This window comes from Bemisia tabaci, chromosome 8 (genome assembly GCF_918797505.1).
Source record: "Bemisia tabaci chromosome 8, PGI_BMITA_v3".
NCBI lineage: Eukaryota > Metazoa > Arthropoda > Insecta > Hemiptera > Aleyrodidae > Bemisia > Bemisia tabaci.
The window spans coordinates 42,094,593-42,111,008 of NC_092800.1; the positions used below are offsets into that span (position 1 = coordinate 42,094,593).

Here is a 16,416-nt window from a genome sequence, read left to right on the forward strand (position 1 = left end):
AGTCTGCTCACATCTCTGCATTGTATATTTAAATTGTATATAATACTGAATAAAAAAATAAAATAAAATAAATAAAATTTCGTAGTTTCCCGGACGAAGGAAGTAACTCCATTCCAAGGTTGCCGAATTGATTAAAACGCGATGTATTTTACAAAAATGTACCTGGGCAATTTTTTATCCAACATTTTCCTCATTTGGACGTCTGTATGCTGAAAGGAACTATGTGCACAGGGTTTGCGTGAGACATAGTTCCTTGTAGCAAAAATACGTCCATTTGTGCATGAAATTTAAGGAAAAATCCGTGAAATTTTCAATTAGGAATGCCCAAAATTCTTCTGGTTAATATGCAATTGCGAGGGAAAATTTGGCAACATTGAAACGGAGTTACGTTCTTTCGTGATGGAAACGACGATTTTAACAGGGATGCAACAATTTGGAAAAATAAGTTCCATGACATTTCCCTGATTTTCCAGTCACAGTTTGGTGAAATTCCCTGACAACTGAGGATATGACAGATCGTTAATAAGACATAATTGAAAATAGTTTTCGGGCAAAATTTGTTGTTCGAAACCTCAAACCCATTCTTCTAAGTAAGTAAAGGCAAATCTAACAAATTTCCCCTGACATTTTCCGGTTTTCTCGGTATTCTCTGGCTGTGGCAACCCTGTTTTAATGAAGCTACGCATTTTTTGGCTTTACCAACCTTTAGAGTACCTATATTAAGAGAGTATGGCCACTGGTGTTACCACCTCTGATTGGCTCAGCCACCTTAGGCTGAATGGAGCCCTTAGGACCCAAAAATGGCGGACGCCATAAGTTAATGTAATGCAAAATTACTCGAAATGTAGTTTTCTTTGCTTATCGTAACGAGAAATTTACCCAAATGCACTATTGCGGCTTCTTTACATATTTTTACGGCTAATCGTGTGCAATTTTCGAGAACAATTATCTTAGATGTAGTAAGGTTAGCAGCAAGTGCGATTGGTGATAACCGTCAAAAGTTGGCAATGACCTTCCTCCCATCCTCAAAAACCAAAACAAAGCACCGTCATTTTTGGGTCCGAAGCCTCTCCATGGGGCCCAGTGGCCATACTCTCTTAGTATAAGTACTCTACCAACCTTTACACACATGCTCGTAGGATAAACTTCAGGTAAACGAGAATGGATGATCTCTTGCGTCTCCGGTGTTCCAAATCTGGGTTTTCCGGGTAAAATTGGCAACAGCTGAGCGGTTCCCTGGATTCCCCTCCGTCACCCACGGTCGTTCACAGAGCCGTCCGAGGGCTTAAAAAATCAAGGCTCGGGAGTTAGTGACCGAGTTACGGTCCCGAAAACACTTGCTGAAAAAACATCGGTGGCTCTTTGACAAAAGCGCCAGCGTAACAGTTCCCGCCGCGGAAATGATGTTCCGTATGCGGTGACAGAGATTAAAAATCACGGACGAGAGCCGTGGAAACACATCGCGAAACGACGGACTCTCGTGGAAAATAAATCATTTCAACTTTCGGAGCTACGTAATGGCTTATTCGGACGTATTCCTGCCAAACGGAACTTTTTGTATCATGACGTGAGCCCTGTTATGCATATATTCTTATGGGTCTCGAGGCTCATGTCTTAATGCACATAGTTCCGTTTGGCAGAAATACGTCCGTTTTTCAATGCACGTACACCTGCAGCCGGGGATCAAAGCATATTTTCCTATTTAACTTTCCGAGAGCTTTACATACAGCTTTTCCTCATCTTCACACGATCAGAGAGCTGTCACTTCAAAAAGTTTGTACTCTGGAAACGCAGTCGGGGCCGTGACGTCCTATAGGCAAGTGGAGCGGTTGCTCAAGGCGCTGGGGGGGGGGGGGGGGGCGCCAAAAAGTCGGAAGGAAAAAAGGACGGGAAAAACGAAAAATAGATAAAAATGATCTCTTAAAATTCAAAAATTTTTAGGGAACCCTTTCCCCGCAACCTTCTCTCAGGATCCGGGGGGGAGAGGGGTCACCGACAACATTCTTAAGCCCCAAGTGCTAAAAGTTCACGCCACGGGTCTTTATGCAACTCCTTAGCGCGCAATCTGTGTTGTCTTTAACACGCTTATTCTTTGCCGTTGGTGCGGGCAGTTTTTCATATAGTGACCGCCGGTCATGTTTAACCAGAGAGACGAAACTTAAAAACTAAGTTCTTATTACTGTTACTGATACTTTATTGCTTTGTTTCGTTGATTGATTGCCCTGTAATTGTCTGATGAGGTCCCTCTTGTCAGTCGAAAAGCGCTTAGCATGTATTAAACTACCCACAGAATGAAAGGTATTACAGCTACACTATGTTTCTCTTTATTGGTGTTTTTCACTTAAGAAAACCTTACCGAGGTGAACGATCTCGCGAACCGTTGAAAACTTTGCTGTGTATGAGATAGCGATTCATCTGAAGTTTTTGTACTTGCAAACCAAGGAAAGAGGAAGGAAACAAAATTTGTGATCTTCAATTGAAACCATACACTGGAAAGAATTGGCGAAATTGTCAGTTTAGTCAGATTAGGATTTCTTTAGTCCCTTATCCGTGCAAATCCGGTATAGGCGGCGATTAAGAAAAATTTCCGGCGGAAAACGGGAAATTTGAAAAAAAAAACGTGTCTCTAAGTACGCAGATTACGCGTTTAAGAGTCGATTACAGACTTTATAATGTTCCCACCGTGCTTTTTGTGCGGTTTTCCTTGTAAAAAGTCTATAGACCGTATTCGATAATGGTTCGATGTATCGTTTGGTTCAAAACAATGGAACATAACTTCAAACCAAACTGTTAGGATTTAAGTTGGAAAAGCTGAAAATGAGAAAATTCCTTACAATTTCACTTTGCATTGGCATTTGGTACTCAAAAGAATAAAACATCTGTTACAAAAGACCCGTTCCCTCCGATTTCTAAATTGACTTTTGAGGCTGTGTTTATGTTTTGAACCAATCGGTATCGATACAATCTCACCTGTTTGATGTATCGAATACGATCTATTGAGTTGATTGTGTCCCTTGCGTGGAACAGACTTTTTTTCTGCGATATTATTGCAATTCATTGCTACATGTGCTACATAGATTTGTTGTATTTTCCTACGTCACTGAGACTGTCACAAAAATAATAACGGTCACTTTCTTCAGTTTTTTTCTCATGAACCCAGGCTTAACTTATTACATTTCGTTCACGCGTAAATAAGATATTAAATAATATTTCATTCGGATTTTGTCGGCAGATCTCGGAGGATGCGACACTGTCTTACAGGCCCTTCGATATGCTTCGCAACAGTAACCTCTTCATCGACCAGACGGCCTTTATCGATACTTTCATGGGCTCAGAGGATGACCACGTGCTTTTCTCCGCACCTCGAGGGTTCGGGAAATCGACGATTTTGGATATGTTTAAACGCTTTTTAGAAATCGACACCCACGAGAATGGAACCAAAAAAACCGACAAACGCACCCATAAAAATTACCGAACATTCGCGGATACGATCCCTAGCACTGGTGCACATTTACACATCTTCCAGCAAAAAAAGTTCTTCGAAAGTAATTTTGGGGAACACCCGGTCATATTCCTTGATCTCGACACAAAAGGCAATCAAACACATGATTCACCATCATACCTGCGATTTCTTCTCAATGGTCCCATTAAATCAGCGTTTTTAGACCACGCTTATTTGATACATTCGCCGATAATATCTAATGAAGAAAAAGAACTGATGCGACGATACCTGGAGCATAACCAGGATCTTCAAGAGATAGATCTACATCTTAAGGTTACTGAAGGTTTAAGACTCCTGAAGAGGCTTTTACAGAAGCAGTTCATGAAACAGCCCATTCTTTTGGTGGACAACATTGACTCTCAGATTCAAGAGTTGCTCTTTGACTCGGATCCGAAGCTGCGCTCTAAAGATGCGTTGGCTAAAATGGAATTTATTATGTTTAAGAGAATTGATATTTTAGACGATTTCTCAGCTGATGTCACTGTCTTGAAATCCTTCATTACAGGTAAATAAGAATGAAATGCACGGAAAAAAAGATATCACAATCCCAACTATACTTCTAGCTGATTTTGGCGCCAGTTATAAGAGTAGTTGCACAAGCCAGAGGTATGGTTAAGTCAGCTGAAAGTGTGGTTGGATCAACCATACCTCCAGCTGGTGCCCCTTAAGTATGGTTAGATTAACTGTGCCGCTGGCTGGTGCCTTTACACTTCCAACTAGTGCAGCCACTCGTATGGCTGGCGCTGAAATCAGCTGGAAGTATCGTTGAGATTGTGATATTTTTTTTCAGTGTGGTACGGAATCCGTCCATCATTACTAATTACCAAAAAAATTATTTCCAAAATTTAGACGATGGATTCATTAGAGACAGAAATACAACTTTTAAGCACCGAATCTCGTGTTCCTGAGTTAAAATTACAATCAACACTCCAAATTACAAAAATATGCCTCTGATTAAAATTATTGAAGTGTCAACAAAACGTCATGAGATGTGTTCCAAAATTTGCCAGTTTAGGAACTATCTATCTCATTTGTCTCTGAAAAATTATCGTACGCTCTTCGTAAAAAATTAAGGGTCATATTTACGGTCAGCCTTTAAACTCCAAGACTTTCATAACCGATAAATTTCTTGGGCTTAAACGAGGACCTAAACATAATGGAAAACTGTGAATATGACCCAGAATTTTCTAAAGTTTCTGAAGTCTTCTCAAAAGAAAAAGTGTTTGGAGGATCTCAGGTATTACTGAAAAAACAGTGAAAATTTAAGTAGGCTGCATGCAAAAAGAGGGCTACAAAGAACCATCCAAAGAAGGGAATTTTTAAGCAAATTCCTTTCTCTTTTCAGTCTTAGTTTTTGTTTCAATTAAATATAGGTGTTCTACGGCCGTACGTATCCTGCAGTAGATGTAAACGTCAGAGCCTGACACATTCTAACAAGCTCGCGAAATTCTTCAGTCTATCCAAGTCCCAAGTGACAGGACTGATAGCGTCGTGGGGCATAAATCAGACGGTGGACCAACTAGACACTTGGTACGGCTTAAAATTAAACCAGATGCAGGTGCCTTCGAACCCCGTTAAGCCGCAGTTCAATCCGTACTCCATCTACAGGTTGGTGTATGTTCATTTTGTCACAGCTCATGGCGCCGCGCAAACATGTTTTAAAATATCACAGCTATTTCTGTGTTTGTGCCAAAAAAACCAAATTTGAATGAGTCTGGCTAACTGTGCCTTTATGAGGTGGATATTCAAATTATTTAAAGGAGCACGGCAGAAATTAATTTGCTGATTTAACAATTCAATTGCTAAAAAAAGTGACTGCAATTATTCCAACGTAGATTTCATCACATAAAAATGCTACTTTATCCTCTATTGTAAGTTAATTTGACCACGGGGGTGGTTAAAGTAGCATTTGTTTGTTGTAAAATCTACACTGAAACATTGCAGTCACTTGTTTTTGCAATTGAATTGTTAAGTCAGCATTTTAATTTGTTTCGTGAGCGAAAAACTCAATTTCGAATCAGAAAACAGACCAATTTCCAATGTAAGGAGCTGAACGTTTTAAATTATTTTCAAGGACATCAGGTCAACAATCATTTCCAGCCATAATTTACATCAGATTTCCTAAACAAGTTGGGTTTGAATTGATGGAGCAACTAAACCAACTTTGCAGAAGGGCTTGGAGTATCACAATCACTTGAAGGCGTATCCAGCCGAAGGTGTCTGGATCATTTGGACGTATTTATGCTTAAAGGACCTATTTGCATAAGGATTGCTTGGAACATAGTTCCTTTTAGCATGAATTTGTTGATTTTATCACTCTAGATGGAATAGCTATGAAGATGACGAAGACCTGTTAGTCAGAAAACTAATCGAATGTCGCACCATTGCAAAAATAAATCGCTCTGAAGGGACGAGCTGAATTATGAATTATATTTACTGAATTATTCTGCTCTATTAGGTTCTTGCTGAGTGGTTCGACGAGGCTGAGATCTTACTGGACCGAGCTGGACTCACTGTTGACGCTCCCAGCGGCTTTCTTGCCGGAGTGTTTCGGACAGCACTTGCTGGAGTGTTTCGAAGAGTGCACTTTCCCCTCTGCCTGGGCCTGGTTTGCTAAAAACGGATGGACACACAGAGAGGTGAAAGAACTACAGGAGTTGCGGAGAACTGGCGAGTGCACGAGCATTACGCGTGCCACCCTTACTTTGTATCTCATGGACAGTGGCTACTTGTTTCCTTCGGCAGCATCTCCTGACACCTACCAGATACCGAATCAAGAGGCAAGTCTAGTATTTACTCCGGAACTCCCTCTAAAGCTAGAACAATTTATTCCCCGATTCTTTGCAGCGAAAAGCAGTGGCGTGGCGTGCTTTGCGATACATCGATTGATTCGCCATTCAAACCTATGAAAAAATATCGATTATCAGGGCGTTCGCAGCGAACACCTTAGTAATCGATTCTTTACCATAGCTTCAAATGGCGATACATCGATAATCGATCCTTCACGCCACGCCACTGGCGAAAATGTATCTCCGGGTCCCCATTGATGAGATAGATACCTATCTGCCCCCCCCCCCCCCCCCCCGAGGAGTTATATTATAGTTTCGCCAATGGAGTCTGTCCAGCCGGTGTATAAAAAATCATAGATGGACTTGCTGTTTTGGGGGAATATTCTAGAGTCTGCTAATGGGTATGTTGCGCTGGTCAAATAATCGTGTTTTGTTCCTTGTAGAGTAGCTGAAATAATATAGGATCCGTCCGAACCGCAACTTTCCACGTTCAATATTAACCGAGATATCACCCTTTGAAAAGTCGGGTTTTTGACGTCATCCACCGCGGTAGTGACGCCCTTGGTTTCTTCCATCTTAATTTGAAATTTGGCAACTCTCGAATGTTCAATACATTTGAAATTTGGCAACTCTCGAATGTTCATACGGCGTTCTTCCTTAGCACGGCAGAACTGACCTTAGCTATTACCAGGAAGGAGTATAGACTATAAGGGCTCAAGATTCAATTGGAAACTCAGTTTCACGAGAAGGTATAGTCACAATGTCAATGTTGCATCTGTAACTGGTAGAGAGGTGTAAAAAAAAATATTCACAAATTTCCCTGAAAATTAGTGGTTTGTCTAAGGAAAGGCAACGCCTGAACGCCCATATGGCGTTTTTCCTTAGCATAGCAGTCTTACGGTGATTTATATTTCTCTTGATTTAGGTAAAAAAACACGTCTCGAGGTTGCTCATGGCTGTGACGACGAGCAAATGCCCAATACACGGGAACAAACAATTCCGGGACGACTTGTTCGAGGCGCTCTTCGACGTAGACGGTTCGCACCTGAACATGCGCCGGTTCCTGGACATGTTGGTCGTGGTCCTCGTGGCCGAAGAAAGGAAGGGACCGGTTCCTGCGACGACGCTAGCGCACTCCCTCCGGGTTCAACTCATCAACCCCCCACGGCTCCCGAATAAATTCAACGTCACATACGTGGACACGAGCATGATCGAGGAGCAGACGAACCAGCACCTCTGGCGTGACAGCCAAGAGAGCAGTAAGTGTCAAATTATTTACATCAAGTGGATTGCATTTTGCAAAAACGAACCACTAGCATTGCAATGATGCTAAGATTGCGCAACTTCATCTTTTGCAATATAATTGCGGAAATCGTGAAAAACTATGAAATTTAGATGGTAATTTTTGTCTTAAATTTACAGTTTTTAGCGAGGAAAATAGAAACTATGAATGGATAATCGGGTTTTTCCTCCAAGACAAAAGAAGTTGCACAATCTTAGCAACATTGCAATGCTAGTGGGTCCTTTCTGCAAAATGCAATCCAAGTTTCCTTCAAATTTCGTCTAATCGGTCTTAATAAAATCACTGAAATAGCTATAAAACAGCAAAATTCACCTTAATTGTACACAGAAGAGAAACATGAGAAAGCCGTAAGTGCGCAAAAAATGACTAGTTTCGGGCAAAACGGCCGCATGTAACGTTATTCCTCCAAAGAGCCGATGAAAACAGTGCTTTCAAGTAAAGTGCCGCCTTTTTCTGCCGATCTCTCACCTGAAAATGTGTTTGTTGTGTGTCCAAAATCGAGTTTCTTTCAAAATTCGTCTAATCTCTGTTAGGTGAAATCACCGAAATAACTAAAACAGCGAAATTCATTTTATTTTTAAAAAGACGAAACATATGAGAAAGCCGTGAGTGCACAAAATATGTCATATCAGGCAAAACAGCCGTAAGTGGCATCATTCCTCCAGAGAGCCAATGAAAGCAGTGCTTTCGAGTAAAGGACCGCCCTTTTCTACCGATTTCTGCCCTGAAAATGTGTTTGTTAGGTGTCCAAAACGCAACCACGAAAGTATACAGCTGATAGTACTTACGGCTGTCTTGCCTAACAAAAACCCAGCATGAAGATGAAAAATACCCTTTTGATGTACTTGAAATAAAATCTGCCTATTTTTAATAATCCAAACGCTTCAAAATTCGTCTAATCTCTCTTAGATGAAATCACTGAAATAACTAAAACAGCAAAATTCATCTTATTTTTATGAAAACGAGACATGCAAATTATGAGAAAGCCGGTAAGTGCGTATAATAAATGATTTAGTTTCTAACACAACTGCAGTAAGTGACATTATTCCTCCAGAGAGCCAATGAAAGCAGTGCTTTCAAGTACAGCGCCGCCCTCTTCTGCCAATTTCAGTGGCACCTGAAATTGTGCTTGTTGTGTGCCCAAAACGCAACCAATAAAGCATGCAGAAGACAACACTTACGGCTGTCTTACCTAACAAAAACCCAGCATGAAAATGAAAAATACCCTTTTTATGAGATGAAATAAAATCGGTCGATTTTTCAAAACGATTTCTAGTGGTATTTCGGACGATAAAGGGCAAATCGACAAAGAACAAAGGCTTCTTTCAATAAAATTTTCCGGTCAGAAGCTTCTGAGCCCGTTTTCTCAAAACTTTATTTTTGCACTTACTGCTCTCTTCTCTATCATTGCAGATCGGCTTTCCATCTGGTTTTCGGGCTTCGGAAGAGAGAGGTCTCGATGGCGTTCGCTATCCATATGGAGCTTGGGAACGAGTTACAACCGAAGAATGGGACACTGACCGAGGCGCATTTGGAGGTTTTCGAATCGCGGGAAGAATTAAAAAATGCGAGTGTGAAATTGGCGGCGAGTTTTCGCGGGAACAACCAGTCTTGTTGGCTCAATTACCTATGGAACGGGGACAGCCTACAAGACGAAAGGTACCTGATCGTCGAGAAGAGGACGCTTCAAATACAAGCTGAGGCTAGATGGGATCATTCTTGAGCCGAATCAGATCAAATATATAATCAGGTGAATTTTCTCTTTTTAAAAATCATTGTCAGTTTAAATGGACCGCGTTAAACAGAAAGGAACCAAGCCACATCAGCTATTGCCAAATTTAATTGGGCACTTTAATTTTTTACATGAAAACGGTTGTGCGGTTTTTCGTGCAAAGTTCAGTGGAAATTCTCCATGGTACGAAGCAAATTCCTTAACATTTTCAAAGAAATCCGAACAAACGTTCCCTCGTAAAAAATGTAATTGCCCAGTTAAACTTGGCAATAGCTGATGTGGCTTGGTTCCTTTCTATTAAACTCGGTCCAAATTATACCCGATAAAAGTTTATACACGTGAATGCAAAATTTAATTTTCCTCATAGGAAAAGGGACATTGCAGGGAATGAATGTTTTTTGGTGAACTATCTCTGTTATCTTTTTGCGCCTCAGAAATAGCTGAACGTCGCATAAAAGGTGTTTAGCTTTTTGCCTTACTTGTTGCCGTTGGTATTCATTACCCGTTTTTTATTAAATTTCTTCAAGGAAACAAGCTGGCATTTTCTCTTGAAATTTTCAACCGAAGGCTCCCGGAGAAAAATAGAACTAAGCTGAGCACCAGAATCTGCACCTCAGCACATGCGGCGATGAGGATTTTGCTTTACCCTTCCAATCCGCACTTGGGCACAGCTGGCGACTGTCTTCAGTACATTCCTCCTGTGCTTTCAAACATACTTCCTCTACTAGGCGACATGTTTTCCTGCACTCCATCACATCCGGTGGAAGTTAAAATTTGGTGCTCAGCGCGGTTCTATTTTTCTCCGTGCACGGAGAAAAAAACTTCGTGCATGGGACCGAAGTTAAGGTCATATGGATCTCTGAAGTTTTCAGATCACGCATCCAAAAACTTGAGGTCCAGCTGCCGAAGTTCGGGTCAGACATCTGAAGCACTTCGGTACGTACCGGATACTTCAGATGTGTGACCCAAACCCTTCGGTATGTACCTAAGTACTTCAGATGTCTGACCCGAACTTCGGCAGTTGGACCTCGAGTTTTCGGATGCGAGATCCGGAAACTTCAGAGATCCATATGACCTCAACTTCGGGTCCCATGCACAAAGTTTTTTTCTCCATGATGCTAGGGTTATTTTGTGCACGGAGAAAAAAACTTCGTGCGTGGGACCCGAAGTTTAGGTCATATGGATCTCTGAAGTTTTCGGATTGAGCATCTGAACACTTTAGGTCCAGCTGCTGAGGTTTGGGTCACACATCTGAAACTTCAGTTCTTACATCTGAAGTACTTCGGTTTTCACATCCGAAAAACTTCGGTTCTCACATCTGAAGTACTTCAGATGTAAGAACTGAAGTTTCAGATGTGTGATCCGAACCTCGACAGCTAGATCTAAAGTGTTCAGATGCTCAATCTGAAAACTTCAGAGATCCATATGACCTAAACTTCGGGTCCCACGCACGAGGTTTTTTTCTCCGTGTTTTTACTCCCGTACTAACCAAACTTTTGTGTCGAAATTTCTCTCCGCGTATGAGTTTGCAACGGTGCTCACGTATAGTTATAACCGGGAGGCGCGCAAAATACGATGCCACTCATGAGCGGATTATCGTGTGGAAAGATAAAACGGAGGGCGGGGACTGCGCCGATCGTTCATTCTCCGTTGCGTGCAAAGCGCTGTGTGAGTTGTGACGCTAAGAGCTTAATAAGCTTTGGACATTAGCTCTTTATTTGCATGCGACCCAACCTGCCCGCGCGGTGGATACCGAAACCCCTATCAGATCCGGGCGAGGAAAAATCCCCTTCATGTAGACATCTGAAGCCCCGAGGTACTAAAGTCTGGAGGCAGGGTGTCCACCCCGAGGCTATAAAATAGGAAGAGCGAGAGAACGCAGAAAAAGGATTCCACGGACAAAAGAGACCCTTCACCAATCTCTTGGAGACAGGTGGAATCTATTATCTTCGGGGATTCAACAGCTCTTGGACTGGGAGTGATTTGAAAAATCAAAGCTAAAAGTGCAAATATTAAAAATCTCACAACCGAACTTGAAACTATCCATATTTTTTTAAGTGCTACATCAATATCCGACCATCACTGGTAAAAAAAACACATCGGATCTAGAGTCCGGACTCTTGAAAACATTGACAAGAAAAAGGACTCTTGATTCAATCAGATTTAAGCTTAAATCAAAAGGAAATCCGCTCAAATTAAGAGGCTTGGTTCTTAGAGCTTAAATCTGATTGAATCAAGAGTCCTTTTTCTTGTCAATGTTTTGAAGAGTCTGGACTCTAGATCCAATGTGTTTTTTTTTACCAGTGATTAATACAAGCGCAACTGCAGAGTAAGTTCTAAAATTGCGCCTGAATACTTAGGGTAGGAACTGAAGAAATCGGACACCAATCATGGAAAGTACCTCTTGATTGCAATCGCAGCTGTTAAAGCTAAAGTAAAAGTATATCCATAGGGTCACAGGAAAAAAGTGGATGAAAACAAAAAAGGAGGCAATCCATTTAAAAAAAAAACAAGCGGGAAAGTTCTAATACTGTCGTCTTAGAAAGCGATCAGGTTAGTCAAGTATTAGTGAGAAAGGAATTAACTCCGTCGACTGCTGGTAATGGAATAAACATAGCTGATAGCAAACAAAGGTTACCAAGAACCGTAACGCGTATTTTGTTTCCCGAAAATGAGCTCACCGTTGAGCTCATCAGGCGCGTTTTTTTGGCTTCATTTGAGTTCAACGATCAATTTCGATAAGAATTACTCTACCGCTAAGGAATTTTCTTATAGACAAACGATCGAAACTACCCGCGCATTACGTTAAAAGCGTAAAATACGGTTTTCACAGCTTTATTTATTTTAAAACTGGACCCCCCCCCCCCAAAAAGCCTACACATCGATGAGCTGGTGCGCCATTTAAACGAATTAGCATTAGTATACTAGTACTCAGAGGCAAGTCGAAATCAAAAGCGCTGCCTATCGGCTGAGCGCTTAAAAGGAGGCAATCCATTTCAAAAAAAAAAAAAAAAAAAAACAATCCGTGACATAAAGACATACGTAGCGAACTCCTCACTCCAAAATAGGAGCGTGACAGCAAAAACTTAAAGATCTCAGTCAATATTAATTACACCACGACCAGATCAGTTCTTCCGCCGCAACTTCTGTGCGGAGGTGCGGAAGGGAGGAGGGAGGGGGGTGGGGGCAAGAAAAGCCAGGAAGCGGAAAAAATAGAAAAACTGGTCGTAAACTTGGTTCAACGGCCAGGAAACAGGCGCGGAGGGGTAGGCTCGCCGGGGCCATTGAATGTTAATCCTGTCAAGCGGGAGCTATTTGTAGGTTGGTAGCGCTGAGTTGGCCTGCTAGGCGCGGATTTAGTCCCTTTCAGCGTCAGGCCTGGAGTCAACCCTGATTTCTGCTCCGATCCGGCAATCCGGTTCTTCGCTCTGCGTGTGTGGCACTGCGAACAGTGCGAGAATGCATTCGGCCAGGGATTCTCAAGAATTTCCTATTTTCTCAACGTTCGAAACCGAGATGAACAATAAAATTTAGAAAAAAAGCTTGGAGTAGTCTCGTGGAAATATCATAGCTATAGACGTGCATAATGTCCAATTTTGCTAATGGGCCTGTTGCAAACTTTTGCTAGAACAAAACTAAGAGTTGTTTCCTATAGATATTGCTTCAAGAATCACGATGATCGCATCGGCAAATTCTGAAATGCACCCATAACTTCACAATTTGCGTAAGAAATTTGCGGTTTTTTGAGCTTCCCGCTTCAAAAACGATACTACGGCACAGGTGAACATTTTGTTAGAGGAGTCGTTCCATCGTCGGCAACACTTATCATGGCCGACGCCAATCATGTGAAGTTATGAGTGCATTTAGGACTTGCCCGATGCGCTCATCGTAATTTTTGAGGCATTATCTATAGGAAGCAACTCTTATTTTTGCTCTAGCAAAAGTTTGCAACAGGCCCATTAACACTAGAGTTATAGGAAATTACCCATCTAAGGTGCCGAAACTGTGCGTAATAATTCCAACGATTTTATAATGTCTCTTGCGGTTCATTTTTTTCTAGGAAAAAAACAAATGGAGGATTACTAAACGGAAAAATTGGTCGCTTTCCTAGATATGCCCCATACCTTCAAATTTCGAAAAATGGCATCTGATGAATTTTAAAATTTGTGTCTATGTAGGTATCCGTTTAATAGTTTATTTGTCATTCTATTATTCCAGAAGATGAGCAATCTGTTTCGTGTCTCATTAAATACTGGATACTCTTAAACCAGCGGCAATCAACCTGATTTAATGCTACTGCTTGGGTAACCAACAGTTTCAATTAAATGTCAGTATTCTGTAGTGCTTCCAGTTTTAGTTTTTAGTCCTTTGAAAATCGCACAAAGAGAGATACAAGCAGAGTAAACTATACAATCTTTGTTAACCCTAGTCTGCCAAACATGGGTCAAATTGACCCGGCAGGCTCTAAAAACATGCATAACTTTCTTAATTTTCGGCCCACGGACCTGTGCTTCAGATATAGGTCCACAAAAACCCTCATTTATGCAAAACTATCATGATTTTGTGAAAAAAAAAATTTCCGACCCGTGGTGAATTTTTATTCAAGACCACCCCTCAAACGGCAATTGAGGGGTCTATTTGACCCATAATTCTATAGGGAATTTTTGTTTTTCAGTGCATTTGATGTTGGCAATCACTGTGTGTTTTGATTCGCACGTTATAGGTTATGTAACCATCAACAAATATTGCATCAGAAAAGTTATCTGTGATAAATATAGTCTGATTTTTGTGTAATGGTCAGCTAAAATCAGGTAAGATTTGATTACTTTTACTTTCTATGATTGTGGATTGCTGGTATGTAATTATACCCAGGTTTTCAGGTTTTTATTCTACTTTCCTGCAAGGTTCTAGAGATATCATGTGTTAGATCTCACATCCATGTGTTTTTGGAACATTCCTAAACTTGCAGCATGATATTTGTGTATAAACTGAATGATGGAAGTACAAACCGAAGTTGACTTCCGAATTACACAACCTCGAAAGGTTGTGAAATTCATGATTATTTGTAGCCTTGAAGCCTTCAAAGTAATATATTACAACTGTTTCTTTCCAAAAATGTGTATGAGTGAGTATTCCAGTCGGTCCTACCCAAAATGCGAAGAAAATCCCCAAAAAACCTAAAAATTATCCTTGATTATCGGGCTGTACAAATAATGCTAGATCAAAAACAGTGCAAATTGCATAACCTGAACAGTGCAGGATGTTTTAGGAAAATAAAAAATTCAAAATGTAGGCCCTAACTATCATTAGAATATATAGTTACCAAAAAAAAGTGTAAAAAAAAGAAGTAAAATACAGCAAACACATGTATTTCAAATACGGGTCAAAATGACCCGTAATTGGCAGACTTGTAACAAAAATCCGTTTGGCAGACTAGGGTTAAAAAAGGCAGCATATAAAATCATATTTCTACTTTCAATGTTATTTACAGTCCTTAAATTTGATTCTGAAGCTGAGGAAATACATACATAAATAAATGTGTGCATGAATTATAAATTATAGTTACCTCAACATTTTCTATGGTTTGGTATTTACAATATACTCTAGAATTATTGAACTTATCGATTTTCAGTTACAGTCTAAGTGTCTTGAAACAGAATTCAGTAATTTACGGCGGGATTTCACGAGAAAGTTGCCAAAAACTGTGCGCTAAAAACGTTTGAGCGAAACAACATGACATGTTGTTCACCGATGCACGCGATGAATGATGAGTGATGCGTGATGTGTGTGCTCGCGGCCAACCGCCCAACAATTTGCATAACGACCTATTGCACTAATGAAATAATATTACCGGCATTTATCACACATCACAAATCTCGTGTTTGTTTTCCGTCCACGCCTACAGGCGCGACTGGGCTGTTATCACGTTGCGCTCTTCGATCTAATAACGGCTCTCAAAAGTCCGAAATACGTGTCTTTCCGCACGGGAGTAATTTCAACTTCATCCTTTGCAAATTCGTTATAATCGTGCGAATCAGATCCATTGGTTTAGCATGTAAAACAGCCTGGTGTATAAGGACGCTCAATGCATTTATTATTACTTGAACGATGTTGCTTTTTTAAAAGTTCAATTTTTTTCCTTCGCCAAAGCTTGGAGGATATATGCATACAATGACAATCAAGGGCTAAATTCTACGCAAAAATACACAAAAATCTGTTATTTTTTCCATAACTTTGCTGTGATTGGCACGCTAACTGAAGAGATGCTTTTTGTAGATAAGAGGAAGATGAGGAAGGAAATGAAGAAAGGCGGACAGAATGGAAAGAAAAGTAAGGGGAAGAAGATGGAAAGGAGAGAAAACTGAAGAAGAAAAGAGAAAGAAGTGAAAAGTATGGTATTATCTTGGAAAAGCATCTGCTTACTTTGATCTTATATAAAAAAATAGCTTTTTACCAAACGGAGAAGTTTTCTTACATTGACGCCATGTCAGTTCGCCTTCAATATCAGTGAGGGCAACACAAACTCCCGCAAGATTGAACAGTGGTATCGTCATGAAATGGCACAATCACTTGCAAACGTACTAAAACAATATGTTTTACCGAAGCAAAAAAGCGTTCCCTTAACGGCATATTAGTTTACCTACGATGTTTAGTGTATGTTTAGTGTTCGATGGCTTCAGTGTAGGCTATGTAGTGTGTAATACGAGCTCCCAGGTGGTCAAATAGTAAAACATCAAGAAATGGCAGGCTCACTTAAGACACAGATAAATGAGAGCTTTGTTCTGAATGGAAAGACATCACTTTAACATCATATCTGTTTGCCTACAATTTTTAGTGTATGCAACACGAGCTCCCACGTGATTGAATAGTGGTATCGTCCCCTGTAGTAGACGGTAGTCAGACGGTCTCTGTCGGTATCGGCGAATTTGTCGTCGCAGACACGATGACTTTTGTTAGAATCGCAGCAACTTTTTCACATTTTTCAAATTTTTTAATGAGATGCTTTTGCGACATATGAAGGGTGAGTCCAAAGTTGGGTTCAAGCGCATTTTTTCGTTCACCGATAAAAATTAAAAAGACTATTAAGTAT

The 16,416-nt window shown here is 40.7% G+C and overlaps 1 long non-coding RNA gene across 1 annotated transcript; it reads left to right on the forward strand.

The window, feature by feature from the left end:
• Positions 1-9,014: 9,014 nt before the first annotated feature.
• Positions 9,015-14,943, forward strand: LOC140223772 (uncharacterized). The gene is made up of 2 exons (XR_011900456.1): positions 9,015-9,344; positions 13,545-14,943. It is a non-coding gene; the product is annotated as an uncharacterized lncRNA (long non-coding RNA).
• The last annotated feature ends 1,473 nt before the right edge of the window (positions 14,944-16,416 follow it).